The sequence below is a fragment of the Pelodiscus sinensis genome, chromosome 7 (assembly GCF_049634645.1).
Source record: "Pelodiscus sinensis isolate JC-2024 chromosome 7, ASM4963464v1, whole genome shotgun sequence".
Lineage (NCBI taxonomy): Eukaryota > Metazoa > Chordata > Testudines > Trionychidae > Pelodiscus > Pelodiscus sinensis.
Window position 1 is genome coordinate 6,866,600 of NC_134717.1, and position 20,538 is coordinate 6,887,137.

Sequence of the window (20,538 nt, forward strand, 5' to 3'; positions counted from 1 at the left end):
AAAAAGTGCTTGTACCTTCCTCACTGAGGTAGGCACATGGCCAGCACCTGCTGGGAAATGGCAGCGGAGCTGTGTTGAGCAATGTTCTCTTTTGGTTTCAGTCTAATTCACTGGGAACCGTTCATCTATTTACAGAAGATGCAAAACTGAGGTATTGACCACTGATATTGATCAGAGATCCCATCATGCATTTTGTAGGTTGTTAGCCACGGTCTCTTGGGCAGATTCCAACTTGCATATTTATGTCCTGCATCCACAAAACGCCTCAGGCGAAGAAGTTAGTCCTGACTTCCTTTTCTGGGGAGGTATAACTGAGCATTTTTGCCTACTGTTAAACAACTGCTGCATTTTATTAGTTAATTTTAAATATACTGAGTTTTGGTTACAGGTGACAGCACTTGGCAGCTGAAGGTCTGTATTTTATCCACAAACAAGGCAGAAACAGCAAACACTGCCCTCACAGTGCAATGCCAATATATTTTAATTCTGACCTGAGGACAGAGTGGTGTTCAGTTTCAGAGCCAATTCAATCCTTTGCTTCTGTTTATATTGCTCAAGTGTCAATTGCATCAGTAATTTTTGTGAGGGTAACAATTTCCACTCCCCACTGTGCCCGGCCAGGTTTGAACCAAAACCCAGCCCTTAACCATTTCACTGATGGACTGGTCCATACTGCGGAATAGCCAGCGATGTGTTGCAATCTCATATGTCTTGCTGTTCAGCTGGCAGCACCTTAAAGGTCTTAGAGCAGGGATGGCCAACCCACGGCTCGCGATCCACATGCCGCTCTTCTCCCCCAAAAGTGAGGCTTGCAAAGCTGCTCCTGCACCCCCCACAAATAGCCCCCACCCGCAGCTGCCCTGTGCTCACCAGGGCGGCCATTCAAAATGGTACCCAAGATGGCAGGCGTCCCTGGGCGCCTGATATGGCCAAAAAGCTTAGGCTTGTTTCTTAAAGGGACAGCTTCCCTTTTTTTTTCTCCTCGACAATTCTGGGGCGGCTCTTCACATTTTTTCCGCCTCTGTTTCGGCTCTCTTTGTTAAATGGGTTGGCCACCCCTGTCTTAGAGAATGCATTTTCACTTCGTCTATAGTAGCTGTTGAAAAGCATCACTGTGATCTGGGAGCTACCCCTCAAAATCTTCAGGAAAAAACTGCAAGCATGGCTGTTTTTACTAGGGGAGGTGGGATTATATAGATGGAAGAAAAGGGACAAATATGACTTTATCTGTAATGTTCAGGTTGGTGCATTTGTATAGCATGGCCCCAGTGTTTAAAGTCGAAGTAGCTATGATAAAACAGTGCTTAAAGTGTGCCCCTTATCAACCTGACTCCCAGTAAAATTATTTTGCTGGGTCTATGACCCCTTGCAGCACCTTTCCTTCTCCCCCCCTCACTTTGAGTACTGTATGGCCCTGTACTGCATGAAGTGTGTCACCATTTAGTGGCTGGTCTGTAAATAATAATAAGATTTACCATAACCCTGTCAGCCAATAGAGGCATATTTTTAGCTAAAGTGGTTGAGGCCTGTCTCTTGGTGAGAAAACTCACACTATATAATTGCTCTGCCCACCCCCACCTCCAACTTATGACCTTGGTGCCCACGAGGCCATGTCGCGCTTATTTATGACTGAAGTGTTCATAGCCAAAGATTTATTACAACTGCCTTGGTTTGGCCCTCTTAATATCAGCTCTAGAAAAAGGAAGTGAGGTGAGGAGGTAAAGAAAAGGGCTTACTCTGCAGTTCAGGGATTTCTCTACTGAAGGGAGAAGAAAGAAATTGGTGAAACTGATGCTGTAAGTTGTAGGTGCAGCAATTAAGGAGGGCAAAAACATGTCAATCACATCCACTTGTTTTTACACTTGGAGCTTCTGTGAACTGACAGGACACATTCCTTTTAATTTATACCTGCTACCGTGAAACAAGACCCAGTAATTAGAAGACAGTTCACCTGTGATAGCTGTGTCAGGGATCAACACTTCAGTCATGAGGTACAGAAAACTTGTTCCATGTGCTATAACCATATGAGGATGCAGACAGCTTTAAATCAACTTGCAAAGCTCTGGAGGTAGAGGAGAATTTGTTTCCCACAGTTAGGAAATAAATCTCATTCTCATTTAACCAAAATACAGTAGCATAACTGAGGTTGTATCAGAATACATATGCTAGAATTAGAATGCATGACTGTGATGTAGTGTTATGCTTGGGATGTGGGCTGTGAATGACCCCTACTGGCCTCTGTCTGTAAGCACTGCCCAGCGGGGGGTGCCTTAAGGGCCCCCATGACAGTGACGGATCTGGTCCTACTGGTTAAAGGAAGGGATGGAACAAAGGAAGTGAGTGTTAGGGGAGGGGGCGGTCTTTGGTGGGAACCATGAAGGAGACAGACTAAGGAGGGCCCAGGCACCCCATCTCAAGGGGTCTGAGGCATCCTGGCCCTGACTCCTGTAGCCACATCATGTCTATGTGGTGCTGTATCCTGGAGAAGCAATAAACCCTCTCTATTCTACTGGCTGGCAGAGTCTGTTCTTGCTGCTTCAGGGCTGCAGGATCAGGGGAACCCCGACACGCCATCACAATGACCAACACAGATTCAAGAATTTATAAAATGTTTATCTTTTAATTGATACAGATGATTTGTGGGGGTGCAGAAGAGTCCCAGCTATAGACAATGGGGTCAAATGTTTTATTTCCATACCAAAAAGTTCCCCATTTTCAATTTTGAAATTTTAATTTTTTTGGTTTCTTCCAAAATATATATTTACCTGTTTTTTTAAAAAACTTTCATGCAATGAAGCACACCGGCCTTTTCTTTTCTCTTTTTAAACAAAGTTTGCAACAAGAGGATGCTTGAAATCACAGAGTGGGAAAATGTGAATAATTCATTCTTATAGTGAAGTTAGTAGAAAGTAAGTATCTCCCGGATCAACGCACTCTGGAAAAATTATAAATTTCAGTTCAATGTCAACTAAATATCAAAGATGAGTGTGAGGCCTTCTTCCAAATCTCAATAGTCCTGAACTCTAACGAAGGATAAAGCCAGAGTGCACAGTACTCCAGCTGATTCACAACTGGTTGCAGTAATCTTGGACTATAAACAACGTAACTGAGAAGGGGAAGTAAAATATCACTTTATTCTTGTAATGGACAGAACCAAACCACAAGGCCAGCCCGTGCCATTCGTCCTCAGAAGCACGGCACCGCCCCAAGGTGTGCGACGCATGCCTGGCCCCGCCCCCGAGTGCCTGGCGCATGCGTGGCCCCGCCCCAGGCGCACGGCACATGCGTGGCCCCGGGCCCCCGCCCTGCCTGGCAGCCCCGCGCGGAACCCCCTACAATGGGGCACCCCGGTCAGCCCGTAGCTTGGGCTGGCTCTGGGTCTGCAACTTTTCCCACCACAATACAGGAAAGATCATAATGGCACATGATAGCTCAGGCCCATCTCTGCTAATATCAGACAAAGATTAATAAAAGACAAACTCATTTTAAAAAAATCCCACCTGAATGTATACCCATTTCCTGCTGAATTGAAACCTTCCCCAAAAATCCTGAGAGGTTTTCAGAAAACCAATACGACAGTCATTGCTGAGTCTTTTGTCTGAAGGACTTGAAAGATCCTCCAGCAGATTCAAGCAAAGCATTCTTCCCAAGCTAATCAAAAGAGAGAGATAACAACAGGTGGGCACATTGCTTAGATTGCCACTTCTGTGAAGAATCTATAGCAAAGCAAACTTTCAGGAGGAATTTAAGCATACAAAATATAACTATACGAACTAGAATTTGCGCAGTACACATGGGTTAATGCTTTTACCTTTGGTAAAAGTGCCAGGGGCTTTTAAGATGACAGCATACTGGTCCTTGGATTCACAGCTCACGCAAAAGGCTACATAGATGGGAGTTTGGTGCTTCCTTGAAACTTGGTTGGGACAATGACTCAGAAATGACTTAGAGAAAAGCACAAAATTTACTTAATCACAACAGTCACTTTCTGCAGCATCTGGGTTTTCAAGGAAGCTTCCCCTGTCAAGTACAGACTAACCCTTAGACTAGGAGATCTAATAAGAAAGATCATATTCCAGAATAGTATTGTTGCAGGTTGAGTGTAAACTATGGTTTCCTTTTGACTTATACAAAGAGTTGTGTACTTCACATATGTTTTCAGGCACTGTCATAGTGATTCTGTGAGACATGAATAATGCAATGAAAGCCTAATAGATAGCCAACTATAACTTACCAAATGAATGTAGATTGAAAAATTGATCTTGTGTAAAATACAGTTGCAGGCAGTCCCCGGGTTACGTACAAGATAGGGACTGTAAGTTTGTTCTTAAGTTGAATTTGTATGTAAGTCGGAACTGGTACATATTGTAGGGGAAACTCTAGCCAAACATTTCTCCAGAGCTCAGTTTTATTCTCCCACACCTCACTTCCCTCAGTCCTTTATTCTCAAGCTGAGGTGTCTGCTGAGAAAAGCCGCTCTGTGTCTCCCTCATCTGCTGGAGTGGGGCGCTAGCTCCGCGTCTCCCTGGTCTGCTGGGGGGAAGCAGCAAGTGCGGGGTTGCCTCACCCGTTTGTAAGTAGGGATCCGATGTAAGTCGGATCCATGTAACCCAGGGACTGCCTGTATTCGGGAAAAAAATCCTCCTCGGTTAAGCTGGATAAAAGGCCTTCATACCCCACAATATCTGCAATATCTATTTATAAAATTAAAAAGAAAAACATGCATTAAACATTAATTAAAGCAAAATATGCAGGTTTCTTTTTAATGCATAAAAAAGCTATGGTTTTTATTTCTAGAAGAGGATATTGACCTGGTCTCTCTGTAAGAGAATAAATCCATTTAATTAGATACTATATACAGAAAAAGATATTTTGAGATTTCTTAATGTATTTTGCATTGACAAGGCTTCAGTTTGAAATATTGATCATGTCATATTAGATATCTGGTTGCTATCACATCCAGTTACTCATGTTGTTAACTGATACATCAATAGTGTAATCTGGACAATTTAATGTGAGTTCCTTATTGTGGAGATTTATGAATAAGAAACAATTATTTGATCCTCTCTTACTATGCAACATTTTCCATACTGGTTCAAATCCTTTATCCCTTACTCAACTTATTTCGTGCTGTGGTGTCTAACCAGTTCAGAAGCAGTAGCCACTGCTATATTCAACTGGCCAAATAGTCACATGCATTAAACATTAATTAGAGCAAAATATGCAGGTTTCTTTTTAATGCATAAAAAGCTATGGTTTTTATTTCTAGAAGAGGATATTGACCTGGTCTCTCTGAAAGAGAGTGTCTAGCATGTTGGACACCACAGGAGTAATGTCAATAAACATCCTTAATGGTGTCTGCTCTATTGTTCCTTAGGAAAAAACTTGCTATCTTAGTTTTTCCTAAGCAAGTTTTGTTTTCATGGACATTGATAGCAAAATACTATTTGTCCTCAATGGGATCAGGATCAGGCCCTGGTTAAGGGGGTTAGGGTAAGATTCAGTGGGATTGCAAATATGAGTAAAGATAGTTCATGTGAGGTTTCAAGATCTAGCCCTAATTTGTCATGCTACTGATTATAATGCTGACCTGCAAGTGCAAGACTCTTAAACCACTTGGAATGTGAAATCCCTTACCTCACAAGCTGGAAGAGGTCATTAAGAATCTTCTCCTTACAAATTACCTCGAAGTTTTATCCTGTCACAAATCTTTGCTTTAGCTGAAGCTGCAAGATGATTTTCTGTTGAGAGCCTGTTTCGCTGTGATGACTTCTGCTGCCCGTGGCAAAGAGGAAATGGTTGAGGAAATCAAACAGCCATTAACTCCTCAGAGGCCAAAAGCAGTTATATTTCTTATACAAGGAGTTGCTTCCCACATGTAGCCACTATTTCAGTTTACTCCACCTCAACTTTTTGAATCCTGAAGTTTGCAGAGCATGACAGAGCCAGTCCCATCTTTTTAAGAGGCCAAAACCATCTGTACAGTGTGGTTAGTGTTATGTTGCTCCCTGCACAAAGACCAAACTGATCTTTGTGCTGTTTTACATGGAGGGAACAGCAAAGGAAGAAAAAAAAAGACTATGTGAGTGAACAGACTTTGGCTGTGTCTACATTGGCGTGATTTTGCGCAAAAGCAATCGCTTTTGCACAAAAACACGCTGCCTGTCTACACTGGCGGGGAGTTCTTGCGCAAGAACACTGACATTCTAATGTATGAAATCAATGCTTCTTGTGCAAGAACTATGATGCTCCCGCTCAGGAATAAGCCCTCTTGCGCAACTGTTCTTGCGCAAGAGGCCGGTGTAGACAGGCAACGTGAATTTCTTGCGCAAGAAAGCCCGATGGCTAAAATGGCCATTGGAGTTTTCTTGCGCAAGAGAGCGTCTACACTGGCACGGATGCTCTTGCGCAAAAGCACATCTCTTGCGCAAAGGCACATGCCAGTGTAGACGCTCTCTTGCACAAATACTTTAACACAAGAACTCTTGCGTTATAGAGTATTTGCGCAAGATCATGCCAATGTAGACGTAGCCTTGATGTATCTGACTCTTCCATCAGGTTATCTGAGAATAAATTGGCTGACAAACTCTGCACATGAAAGGTGGGCTAAATACTTTGAAAGCAAAGGGCATCAACGTTTCATACCCACATGCTGCACAGAATCTGAAAAGAGATTGTTTTAAAAATAAATGGCATCTTAACTGTACTCTATCTCCTTCAGCCTCATTCTGATCTCGCCAGTTCTACACTAGTGTAACTCCTTTGACTTTCATGATAATTTAACATGGATTGTATGTGGGGTCAGAATCAGGCTATGACTTTTGCTAGATTAATAAATAAATGATGAGCCTCATTATCTTCCCTGATCACCCTTTTTTGCTACTCTCGCACTGCAGAATGTTGGCAACATATGGCCAACTGTGAATACCCTTGGTGAGTGGAGGGAAACTATACTGATTAGTCTACATCCTGGGAATGTAGATGGATCACAGCTGTGTTCCTTCACTTCTAAGATGTCCTGTAGTCCCTTAGGAATTGTTGCCAGTTAGCACAGACCAGCGCAATGCCATGGTCAATCTACTCTATGCCCGGGTTAGGGCTGGAGTTGTTCAGGGCAGAGAACCAGGGAGTTGTAACTGGCTCCCAAACCGACTGTCCCTTCCAGTGACTAGATCTTAGCAGAGGAAAGAATCTTGCCCTATTTTTCTAACCGTCAGTGCTGCAAACTGCAATGAGGCTCTGCAGATCAAACCTCGGTTATAAAGATTTTGCAGTTGCTGCTTAGCTGACAACTACATTGAGGATACTCTCCAAGGCAAGTTATTCTTCCTAGCTTGTATAATAATTTTCCATGGCAACAAATTTGTTCATGTCAGTAAAATTAGTACCTATGATTCAAAGTCAAACAGGGATGAATCCTGAAGCCCTTATGCTGGCACACTGCTAAAGACATCAATGAGATTTTTGTCTGTGCCAGGGCTTCAGGATGAAATTTAGATCCAAGCGTTAGACCAGTGGTCCCCAACCTTTCGTGGCTGCCAGGTGCCCAGGGGCAGGGCCGCTCACGGGCCGGGTGTCCGGGGGCGGGGCCGCTCACGTGCTGCGCTTCCGGGGGTGGGGCCATGCAAGCGCTGCGTGCCCGGGAGTGGGGGCCGCCCACGTACCGAGCCCAGGGTCGGCACCGCGCATGTGCCGTGCGCCTGGGGTAGGGGTCACCCACGTGCCCTGAGCCCAGGGCCGGCACTGCGCATGTGCTGCGCGCCCGGGGCAGGGGCCGCCCATGCGCCACGTGCCCGGGGCCGGCACCATGCATATGCTGCACAGTGGGGGTGGGGCCAGCCCAGATGTTTCGGTGGGCGCACATAAATGCCCCGGTGGGCGTAATGGCGCCCGCAGGCACTGTGTTGGGGACCACTGCGTTAGATCCAAGCCAAGAATGTCAGTAAAACACCAGTACCTGGACATGGCACTCAAGAATTTAACTCCTGAAAGGACAGATGTTTCTAAACTTTACAGGTGGAAGGCCTTTATTATAAGCACGCTCTCTTCAAAATGTCATAAATGGTTCTTTTCACAAATGGTCTGTTCTTACAAAATCCCACGCTCCATAAAACAAAAACCAGTATTGGCTTATTAGATATGCTAGCAACAGTAATAAACTAAATGCAAGAAATGGAAAGATGGAAAATTTTGGAGGGACCTTGCAGCATTGATCCACCCAATCAATATTCAGTATTATCAATATTCCATTATAAGGTATAGTCACAGGTAGGGATGTCAAAATGCATGTATTTAGGCAATTCAGTGGCTACACATTTACACACGGGGGGCGGCATCAATTCCCATCTGCCCTCTCCGTGCTGTTGCCTCTCAGAGACAGCAGTGCTGGGGAGGGGAGCCTAGCGTGTAACCGTGAAGATTAACTACGCACAGGCTCATCAGTTAACTACGTATACTTTCACATCCCTTGTTCCAGGTGATCCCAGACAGTGACGAGCAACTGGAATGTGACAGAAGGCATTCAGTCTCAACACAATGAATCATTATCATTAAATGCTGCGTATAAGGAGCTCTATATTACACACGATGGCCCGTTAGAACTGATATGAGCAGGTGTCACTCCCAGTGAAGCCAAAGGACTGATTTACCACTGCCTGTCTTCTGGTGTAGTCATTTGCATTTGTCCGAGGCGAAGACCGAATGTGTGTAAAACATTGCCAAATGAGAATTCTCCACTCATACAGGTTCTGAAGTTTCATGCCCATTCTCTGCAAGTGTAAATGACAACATGGGATAGGGAGGGTAAGGTGATGGAGAATCAGGCTCAAGAGATGCCTCACGGGACAATAACTGTTTTCAAATACATAAAAGGATGTTGCAAAGAGGAGGGAGAAAAATGATGGCTCTTAACCTCTGAGGATAGGACAAGAAGCAATGACCTTAAATTGCAGCAAGGAAAGTTTAGGTTGGACAGTAGAAAAAATGTCCTGTCAGGGTGATTAAGCACTGAAATAAATTGCATAGGGAGGTTGTGGAATCTCCATCATTGGAGATTTTTAAGAGCAGATTAGAAAAACACCAGTCAGACATGGTCTAGACAGTATTTGGTCCTGCCATGAGTGCAGGGGACTGGACTTGATGACCTCTTGAGGACCCTTCCAGTCCTATGATTCAATACATTGTCTTCTTATACTGCCTCCTCTACCTGGAACATTCTCCCTGAACCCATATGCCACTCTATCTCACCCTCCTTCAAATTCCTCCTGAAAGCCAACTTCTTTTGGTCAACTCATTTCACTGCTAGCAAATCTAACTTTCCTATCATGTTCATCTTTCTGATAGCTAAGCTCCTTCATCCCAATTGCCATTCTCCCAGATATTAGTTTGTTTACATTATGTTGTTGTTGTTCTCAGATACCTATATATCTTATTCCTCCTCTGGAAAAAAAGGCATAATTACTGCTCCGTCACACAAGATATTGTGTTTATAATTATTAATGCTGTAGCACAAAAAGTACTCAGTCAGGTTCTCACTGTGGTAGGTACTGCACCCAGCTATAGGAAATACAATCCCTGTCACAAAGAACTTACAATCTATCTACCTATCTATCTATCTATAGATGAGAGAGAAAAGTTGGAAATAACATTCAAACAGATGGAAGTTTATCGATGATTTTAATTCCTATGAGGCAGGAATTTGTCTTCTGTTTGTAAAGCATCTGGAATACAGTTGGTGCTATGCAAATAACAACATAAAGGAACTTACTCTCCTCTAAATTGATATGTGTAAAATTCCTCTCCAAAGTATCAAGACAAACATATACTCTGTAATTCCTGTGGTAACCATGCAGTTTATACTGGTTACAGTGCATCCTGATTCAAATCGAACAATATTCTTTGACCTGCCTGGATTACTTTACAAGTATAGATTTCCCCATCATGTTTGTCCAATAGATGGAGGATAGATGTGGTTATCTGTCACACCTATCAGTTACTCAAAGGAGGAAGAGGAAGTGGCAACACTGTGTCATGGGAACCAAACCAGTTGTTAGTGTTCTATCTGAAAAAAGCCAAATCTTTACCTTTACTGAAATTCAGACTTGATTTGGCTCAAAATGTTGTACTTCGGTATATGAGACAAATTTATCAGTCATATGAGAGCTACGGTGTCATGTTTTGTCATTGGGAGAATCTGAATAATGGACCAGGGAAAAAGTAGTTTAAAAAATATATATGAAATTGTCCAAATTGACATATGGGCTGTGTCTACACTGGGCTACTTATTCCGGAAAATCAGCCGCTTTTCTGGAATAAGCTGCGAGCTGTCTACACTGGCCCCTTGAATTTCCGGAAAAGCACGGACGATCTACTGTAAGAAATCAGCTGCTTTTTCGGAAAAACTATGCTGCTCCCACTCGGGCAAAAGTCCTTTTTCCGGAAAACTGTTCTGAAAAAGGGCCAGTGTAGACAGCACAGTAGTCTTTTCCACAAAAAAGCCCCGATTGCGAAAATGGCGATCGGGGCTTTTTTCCGGAAAAGCGCGTCTACATTGGCCACGGACGCTTTTCCGGAAAAAGGGCTTTTTCGGAAAAGCATCCTGCCAATGTAGACGCTCTTTTTCTGGAAATACTTATAACGGAAAACTGTTCCGTTTTAAGCATTTCCGGAAAAGGGTGCCAGTGTAGATATAGCCTTACTGTATTAGGTTCCTTCTAAGCTTGTGTACACATGCGTGCACACACAGATGTGCCACAAAAACAACCAAACACTCAGTTTCATCACTAAAGATACTTGCTAACAGAATTTAACAATTGCTTTAAATAATAATACTCAGCTCTATGTGCACTAATATTTCTTTGCCTACTTAAAATGTTTGTGATCGTGGGGTGCATGACCTCAAATGGATAAGAGGTCTTAGATGGCCATCTTTTAATGCAGGGCTAGTAACTGCAATACCATTCTGCAGCATCAGTTTGACAAGGCTGAGAAGAGTAAGGACATACTGGAGTGGGCTCAGGATTTCACCCAATAAGACCATTAACCCAGTGGCTATACTTAGAGGAAATGGGCCAAATTTTCCCATAATTTAAATGCATTAAACTTCATTGGCTTCAAATAAATATGGGACAGAAAGAAGCTTGTTTTTTCTGACCTCACATACACTTAAATTTTGGCTCGCTTGGCAACTTCTCATGAATCCGCATAAACGGGAACACATGTATGTTGCCTTCATCTTTAACAGAAAGATATGACTCAGTTTGAGATCAGAGCACTATGATAGACCTCTAGTGGCTATGAGCTAGGGCCATTCAGATGGAGAAACGATTTCTGGGACCTGCAGGATATGTCTGCAGCTGGAAGCAAGCCTAGCTTAACAGGCTTGAGCTAACATGCAAAAGTAGCAGTGTGGATATTGCAGCTCCAGCAGAGACTTGGGCTATCCACCAGCCTGAGACTCTAGGGGTTGGCTGGGCTAAGAGTTGCTGCCCAAGCTGTAACATTCACACTGCTATTTTTAGCAGCTAATGGAGTCTGTTCAGACTGGGATACATGATCCTACCTGGAGTGTAGACACACAGCAAAGTCTCCACGTGGCAGGCTGCTCAGGTTAAGCTACAGGGAGTAGCCAAATTAGTCTGTACAGGATAAACTTAAAAAACTACAAATAGTGCTACCAGACTATTTGTTGTTTTTAAAGTTTATCCAGGTTAATCTAGTGTGATATATTGTAAACTATCTCCATAGGTTACTTCTTTGGATTAAATATGCAGGCAACTGCCGACTGCATTTAAAAACTCTGCAAGCTTATCTGATTCATTAGGTGAAGAGAGAAAGAGAGAGAATGAACTTTGGATCTTCAGCAACTCTGTCTTTTCATAACAAAACCATCTCCTTTCATCTCATCTCCTGTCCATCCCTATCCTCTTACCACCCTAATTCAAATAAAATATATTTTATAGGCCTGAGTGTATGTCAGCAGCATTGGCCTGAGACAAGGTTTCACAGCTTGTTGAGGATTTGATACCTCCACTCATCATGAACATTAGGAAAAACTTCCTAATGATCAGGGTGGTTTAACCCTGGAATAAATTGCCTAGGGGGTTTGGGGATCTCCACCACTGCAGATATTTAAGAGCAGGTTAGACAGACACCTGTCAGGGATGGTCTAGACGTGCTTGGTCCTGCTTTGAGGGCAGGAGACTGGACTCGATGGCTTCACGAAGTCCCTTCCAGTTCTAGGATTCAATGTCCATTGCAACTCCTTCCGCTCCCAACACCAGCCCTGCCTCAGCCTCCTCCCTGTGTAACCCTCCTACCCCCGCACCAGCCCTCCCCGCACTAATCCCCCTCCCTCATGTTTCCACCCCCGCACCAGCCCTAATCCCCCCTCCCCCCATGCCCCACCCCCGCACCAGCCCTAATCCCCCCTCCCCCCATGCCCCCACCCCCGCACCAGCCCTAATCCCCCCCCCACTCATGCTCCCACCCCCGCACCAGCCCTAATCCCCCCTCCCCCCATGCCCCACCCCCGCACCAGCCCTAATCCCCCCTCCCCCCATGCCCCCACCCCCGCACCAGCCCTAATCCCCCCTCCCCCCATGCCCCCACCCCCGCACCAGCCCTAATCCCCCCCCCACTCATGCCCCCACCCCCGCACCAGCCCTAATCTCCCCTCCCCCACTCATGCCCCCCCTCTGACCCCTGTCTTCCCAATACTCCCCCCAGGCTCCCATCCCAACCCCCCCAGCCCCGCCCCCGCTCTTTCCAGCAGCTGCGCTGCGATTGGCCCGAGCGCGCCACGTGACCCGGAAGCGGGCGGCCCTGCCGCGCTCTGGGAGGCGGACCCCCCTCCCCCTCTCCGCCCCACCCCCGTGAAAGAGGGCGGGGGCTGCGCGTGGCCGGAAGTGCCCCGCGGGCGCGCGCGGCGGAACCCCCATGCGCGGGCGCGGTCGGAGCCGCGGCGGAGCGGGGGGCAGGCGCCGGGTCTCAGCCCCAGGTAAGGGGCGGGCCGGGACCTGTCACCGCTGAGCGCGGTCCGCCCCCCCCCCAGCCAGGGCCCCCCCCCCTCGCTGGCTGCCCGGGGGGGTCCCCCTCCCGCCTCCTCAGGGGAGCCGCTTCCCCCGCCTGCCCGGGAGGGGCCCAGCCGCGCGGGGGCGCCCCGCCGGGGGGGGGGGGTCCATGGCCCGCCAGCAGGGAGCAGCCCAGGCTGAGGGGCCGCCCCTCGGCTGGGTGGGAACGTGCTCCGGGAGAGGATCTGCCATCCGCCTTATTAACCCCCCCCAGGCCCCCCGCCTTGTTAACCCCCCCCAGGCCCCCCGCCTTATTAACCCCCCCCCACACACACAGCCCCCCCCCCCCACAGCCCCCCGCCGCACCGCTCCCCGGCCGGTGAGTCTCTGCGGTGCTGCTGGGTTTGCAAGTTTTTCCCTGCTGGAGTAACGGATTGAGCGGGGCATCCCCTAGCCCATCTCTGGAGAAGTCATTGGCTGGAAGTGTCCGGCCCCCCCCCCCCCCCGACCTGTGTTGGGCTGTGGCCTGGGGTGCCCTGTAACACCACAGCTGCCTGGAATCGAGATGGGGGTGTCTTTAGTGCCTGGGGGACTCAGCTTCGTTTAGAGATTAGATGTAATTCCTTGGGCCTGTGTGAAACACAAAATTTGGGGTGAGGTTGCCTTGCTGTTGTTGGCTTATGAATACCCCACTGGCTTTCATCACTGATGCTGCTTCCGAGCCCCCTGGGAGTTGTGCATTGCGTGCTAAGCTGCCATTTCCACACTGATGTGTGCAGAGATTTTTATTTTTCCCAAACTGCTGTGGGAAAGCGTGGGAAAGCACTTCAGAAAGCTGAGCAAGATGAACTGGGCGTTTGAGATGGTGTATTGTCTTTACCAGAATGGGACATTGCCTGACCTCTTTTGTCATACATGGCTGGGTTCTCTTTACCTGTTGCAAATTGGTAATGATGCTTTCTTTGTCCCTGAAACCTTACTGGTATAGGTGTTGAAAAACGCAGGGCCCAAATGTATTGCTATAGAAAGGAAGGGTGAGAGGTGGGACAAACTAATCAGCCAAATTATGCAACTTGAGCTGGAGGTTAGGCTAGAGTTTACCATTTTTTCTAAGGAGTGGGACCTGAGGCCTTATGGGGCAACTTGAAATAATTAAGACAGATATAGTCAGTTGTTCTTCCTTTTTGGGTCGTGTGTTTGGGTGGTGGAAGGGAGGCATACAGATTCAACAAGTGTTTAGTACCATTCCTGTTTTTTCTAATTCAAAGCCATGATTTTAGATCCTTACTGCAAATAGGCCCAATTATAGTATCTAGGGGGAGGTGTTGGTCAAGAAAACCTTTGAAATAGTTAATATTTCCTGCTTTAAGCATCTGCTGCAGTGAGACAGGTCTGATCATCCCCGTCCCACGCACACCAAAAAACTGGGAAGTTGGGTAACTAGCATTATGAAATTTTGGGGATTGTGTTCAAAAAGTGCATTATCTGGTGTTCTTACATTTTCAACATCTCAGTAGTTAAAGCAGTAAGAGGGAATAAGAGGTGCAGTTTGGATTGTAATTGTAGATAATTCTTTAGATGGACAGACTGCTGTGGTTGGCTGATAAATGAGGCCATATCTACACTATCAGCCAAATTGACACTTCTGCAGTCAATACAGTGGTTTTGATGTAGTGAGTCTTATAAAGACATGTTAAGTTGACGAGAGAGCATTCTCCTGTTGTTTGTATTCCAGGGGTTGAAGCTATGTCAATAAGACTAAGGTTGACTTACAGGAGGAGTGTCTATGCCACACTGTTATATGGACTTCAGTTATGTAACTTGCGTAACTGAACTAGTGTAACTTTTTTAGCATTACTGTGGACCAATTCTGAGTAATGGTGTTAGAAGACTGAAGTACAACAATTCCAAATACGTTTTTATTGTCTTCTATGTGGTATTAACATATTTACACTATTAATTTGTGGTGGATTGGTCAAGGACAGCATTGATGTAAATAAAACTTTTAAGCCCTGAATCATGATAATCTGTCAAAATCATAAAGGAAATGTTCAGTACAAACAAGGCATTTCTAACACAAATTCCTGTAAAACAGTTGCTTAGTTATTTTTCCTTTCTTGAAAATATTTGATGAAAGGTGACTGAATATTTATTTATATTATAAATAATATCTTGGCTTATTTAAACTAATTGAATTGAATTTACCCTGTTTTTAACACTTTCTACATTTCTCTTCTCATACAATGAAAATAGGTCAGTTTCATACTGTTAACTCTAGTTATTATCTTATCAACTTTAGTATCATTTTCTCATACAATAACATGTTTGTTTCATGCATATTGCAGGGGAATTTTTAAATATATTCAATGTGAATACTAATTGTGCATTTCCACAAAGCTTATTTTTTTAAAAAAATCTCAATTTGGGGCATAATTTGAGCTGCCAGTACCCTTTTTGTGTATTTCATTTGCGAACCGGTATGTCAGATTTTTAACATCAGTTCAGATGCACAGTAGGGATATTAAATTGAGGTTAATCATCTAATCAAGTAGTTGATGGAATTTCCTACTCAGTTAGTTGATGGGGGGTGCTCGTTACTTTTGTGACTCTGCAGTTTAAATGTAGTAGGAGCTGGGCATGCAACAGCCCAGCTCCTACAACATTTAAATTGCAGAGTTGCAGCGGGGCAGCGTGAGCTGGGACTGAACAGTCCTGGCTCATGCCAGCTCTGGAACACTGCAGCTCTGCCCGCACCATGGAGACGGTGCTGGGGGAACAGGCTTTTAAGCCGGCTCTCCCCAGCACTGGCTCCTGCTCCCCTGCCCCTTAATGCCTCTGACAAAGAGGCAGCGGGGGGGGGGGGGGGGGAGGAGGGGAACGAGTAATTGACTACTCCCTTACATCCCTAATGCATGGTAGGGATGTGAAAGGCTTACCAGTTAACTGGTTAACATTACCCTTAATGGGATGCTTACTGGTTAACCTGTGGAGGTTGGTGCGGGTCCCAGCCCACTGTGGGTCGGGGACTGCTGTAGCCTTTGTCCATGGTGGGCCTAGGCATGTCACAGGCAGAGGCAAATCGCAGGCAGGGGCTGCCCCCCACAATTGGTTAAGAGCCAGTTAAACTTCATTCTTAACTGGTTAACCAATTGCATGAGATTTTATGTCCTTAGTGTACAGGGTGTCTGCATAAAAGAACACTCAGCTATAGGCACTTCACTTCTGTTCAAGGCAGTAATGAACTGATATATCTCAAGGGATGACTACTACATCTAAGTGCCGTTTCATGGCTGACATGTTGAGTCTATCTACATTATCCCTTAGCTTTGTGAATAGACCAGTCTTTCAAATGAAAAAAGTATGCTGCAATCATTTGTTTGAGAGCCTGTGCGCTTGTTGCTATGTGAAATGCTGCATAACAATCGTTCCTTCTCTGTGGGATTTGCACTACAGTCAGGCAGTGCACAGGAGATGTTACACAAACAGGACACTGAGTGGCCTAATAATTGAAAAAGCTGACTGGGGATAGTGAAATATAGAATTCTAATCCTGGTTCTAAGATCTTCTGTGGTATTTGGTGAACTGTGTGTTTTTCCACTGCTATTAAATGGGAGTAACAACATCTATTTTATAGGGGGTGTTGTGAAGTAACCTAGAGAAGACTTGTAAACATTTTTGAGCAATATAACTCTGGTCATCTGAAGAAGTGGGTTTTGTCCACGAAAGCTCATGATACCATCTAAATGTTTTGTTGGTCTTTAAGGTGATACTAGACTATTTGTTGTTGTTTAAGTGTTTCTTATTAGAATTTTGTTCTTGTGCCTCAACCTTGACCAGTAAGAACAGCCTCCAAGGGTGACAGAGTAGTTCAGGTTCCATGTTTATTCAGATCTTGACACATTCTGAATCTGTGAACAAGACTATCAGTGGAGATGGCTTTTGAATGGGAACACCTGTCCACTGGCAAGTGTGCTAAAACCACTCGACCTCATCTCTGAATTAAAGAAAGTCCAGGATGGCAGTTCAAAACATAATATAATAGAATCAAAAGCATTTCAGGCAATTCTTGTGCTGACCCTACTGAGTTTTGGACCAAGTGTTGCAGAATAGTAACCTCCCAAAATATTAGGGTTTCAATAATGACTTTTTTAGATTCTGAAATATAACTGAGTTACTCAGATTTGCCCAGTGATTATCAGATTGTGTATTTCAGTTAATCAAAACTAGCACACAGAGATGCTTTTGAAACTAGTAACCTGCAAATAACTAACTTTTCTTAAACCAGTTTGTGTCAGATTTGTGATCTCCTCAAATATCTGTTCTCTTGTATGCCTTTGAATTTTGCAGGGTTAAAGAAATAGAATATAGAGTAGGACAACGTTGGGTGGATGGAGTGGCAGTGAATGAAATGCTTTTAAACAACATTCAATTAAAAATACAAGAAGGTTCCTTCCTCTCTAAGGAAAAGTCTACATGAGGGAATTGGATGACATTTTTGTAAACTGCTGTGTAGAAATTTAGATAAGTTTTAAAGAGTATCTCCAACTATTTTTTGGAAGTACCCCTCCCTTTGACTTTCCATGCACACCAAATACTCTACCAGCACATTTCCAAAATGCATTTAATACCGTATGTATGAATTTATTAGTTGTAGTGCATAAGCATTAATCCAATGATCTTTTGCTCTGTTAAAAATTGATTTTTTTAAGGTGCCTTAATAAAAATGTATCAGGGCCTTTAAGGTATAAAACAGAGCAGCATTTCCAAAAGAGTGCATGCCCCAGAATATGTATTTAACTAATGCAATGAATCCTAGAACTGGAAGGGACCTTTAGAGGTCATTGAGTCCAGTCCCCTGGCTTCATGGCAAGACCGAGCATCATATAGATCATCCCTGACGGGTGTCTGTCTAACCTGCTCTTAAAGACTCCACAACCTCCCTAGGTAACTTATTCCAGTGTTTAACTACGCCGACAAGAAGTTTTTTCCTAATGTCCAACCTAAGCCTCCCTTACTGCAATTTAAGCCCATTGCTTCGTGTCCTATCCGTAGAGGCCACAGAGAACAATTTTTCTCCCTCCTTCTTGTAACACCCTTATAGATACTTGAAAACTGCTGTCATGCTCCCCTCAGCATTCTCTTTTCTAAACTAAACAAACCCAGTTATTTCAGTCATTCCTCATAGCTCATGTTTTCTAGACCTTTAATCATTTTTGTTGCTCTTCTCTGGACCTTCTCCAATTTCTCCACATCTTTCTTGAAATGTGGTGCCCAGAACTGGATATATTACTCCAATTAAAGCCTAATCAGTGTAGAGTAGAGCGGAAGAATGACTGCTCATGTCTTGCTCACAACACTCCTGTTAATACATCCCAGAATCATGTTTGCTGCTTTTATTTTATTTATTTATTTTTTTTTGCAACAGGCTCCACTTTGCCTAAAACAAATAGGAGTCAATTAAGTTGTGCAACCTCCAAGGTAGAAAAATGAGATTTCAGATGAAATGTGGCACCCAGAACTGGACACACTATTCCAACTGAGCCCTAATCAGTGTGGAGTAGAGTGGAAGAATTACTTCTAATGCCTTGCTTACAGCAGTCCTGCTAATACATCCCAGAATGATGGTTTTTTTTTTACTGTCTCATTGTTGCCTCATATTTAGCTTGCGAGCCACTGTAACCACTGGATCTGTTCCTTCAGTATTCCTTCTTAGTCTGTCGTTTCCCATTTTGTGTGTGCAAATAATTGTTCCTTCCTAAGAGGAGTTCTTTGCATGGGTCCTAATTGAATTTCATCATTTTTTTTTCATACCATTTCTCCGGTGTGTCCAGATAATTTTGAATTCTAATGCTGTCCTCCAAAGTACTCATACTTCTCCCAGCTTGGTATCATATGCCAACTTTATAAAAGTACTCTCTCTGCCATTGAGAGAGACACTGAACATAGGATCCTATGGAATCCTATTTGACTGTGAACCTCTGATAACTATTATCTGGAAACAGTTTTTGAACCATGTATACGTCCACCTAATAGTGGATGTAATCTAGGCTGTATTTTCATAGTTTGAGAGGGTTATGTGAGAGAGTATCAAACACCTTACTACAGTCAAGATGTACCACATCTACTGCTTTTACTCTTGTCCGTAAGCTTGTACCTTGTCAAAGAAAGCTATTAAGTTGGTGTGACTTGATCTTGATAAATCCATGCTGGTCACAGGCTAGTTCCTCAAGTCAGATCCACACGGAAAGCTTGGAATTACAATTCATATGCAAATTCAATTCAGTTACTATGGACTTAATCAAGATTTGGTCTGGTGGAACCTTTTATCAATGAAAGTGCTAACTACTTTCTGAGTAGTATCCTTCCTGCTTTATCCATCCACTGACTTTGACCTTTATCTACTCAGGTTTAGCACCCTTTCTCTTGATACTTTATGCATAGAGGTACGGGGGTGGGCGACAGAACATCTTTCTCTCCCCCCCCCCCTCCTATTTATTTCGAGTTTCCTTATCCCCTAATCATAACTCCGGTCATCTGAAGAAGTGGGTTGTGCCCACAAAAGCTCATGATACTATCCACATGTTTTGTTAGTCTATAAAGTGCTACCAGACCATTTACTTGCTGTTGTTATCTTTCCTGGTACTGAGGTTAAGTGGACTCATCTATAGTTTGACTCCGATTGTCCTTCCATTCCCATCATACATGACTTTTCCAAGAAAACTGCTAATGGCTTAGATACTTCCTCAGTCAGCTCCATGAGTATTCTAGGATGTATTTCATTTGACCCTGATGACTTGGAGACATCTAACTTCTTGAAGTATCTTTTGTCTAAGAATATAATATAAGATTGTCTCAGTATATATGTAAGAACATATAAATGGTGATACTAGGTCAAACCAATTGTCCACGTAGTTCAGTATCTCCTGGCAATGGCCAGGGCCAAGTACTTTAGGGGGAACGAACAGAACAGGGCAATTTATGGAGTGAACCAACCTCCTCCACCCCCCTGTCATCCAGTTCCAGCATCTGGCATTTGGAAGGTTAGGGGCTTCCAGAGCATGAAGTTCCAGTCCTGACCCTCTGGCTAATAGCTATTGAACTCCTCTAAATATCCATTCACTAAAATGAGATTTAAACAAATTGGGATCAGTACCGGAAACCCTCGCATGTTAAAACAACAGAGGCGTCCAGACACTTCATGGAAAAAGCATATGGTCGTTTTAGTAACTTTCACTATATGTATGCTGAATAATCATACTACAACATATCAAACCAGAGATGTTACACTTGAAAAAACAAGATGTGTTTTATTACTGTCTTATTTTATTTCTGCGATAAGAATAGTAATATTGGGTCAGATCAAATGTCCCTTTAGCCCAATATCGTGTCTCCGATACTGACTTGTAAGTTAATGGTATCTTGGTTTACTGAGACAGTGATAAATTAACTGTACTTGGAAGAGTAATTGCAGAATATAGTTAATTAACTTTTATTTAATAATTTGTAAGGTTGGAGAAAATTGTAACTG

At 44.1% G+C, this 20,538-nt stretch overlaps 1 protein-coding gene and 1 long non-coding RNA gene across 4 annotated transcripts in view; one reads left to right on the forward strand and one right to left on the reverse strand.

Moving 5' to 3' along the window:
* The window catches only part of RALB (RAS like proto-oncogene B), a 72,715-nt gene that overhangs the window by 18,138 nt on the left and 34,039 nt on the right, over nucleotides 1–20,538 (forward strand). For 2 of the 3 annotated variants that reach the window (XM_075933071.1, XM_075933070.1), the window contains exon 1: nucleotides 12,851–12,997. The exons of the other annotated variant lie outside the window; for it this stretch is intronic. The gene's annotated coding sequence lies outside the window, so the exon portion shown is untranslated. Of the gene's footprint in view, nucleotides 1–12,850; nucleotides 12,998–20,538 lie in introns of those variants that run through there. 3 annotated transcript variants of the gene reach the window in all.
* Nucleotides 901–5,776, reverse strand: LOC142830141 (uncharacterized). The gene is made up of 3 exons (XR_012905111.1): nucleotides 5,638–5,776; nucleotides 4,235–4,694; nucleotides 901–3,651 (listed from the first exon to the last, which is right to left on the reverse strand). It is a non-coding gene; the product is annotated as an uncharacterized LOC142830141 (long non-coding RNA).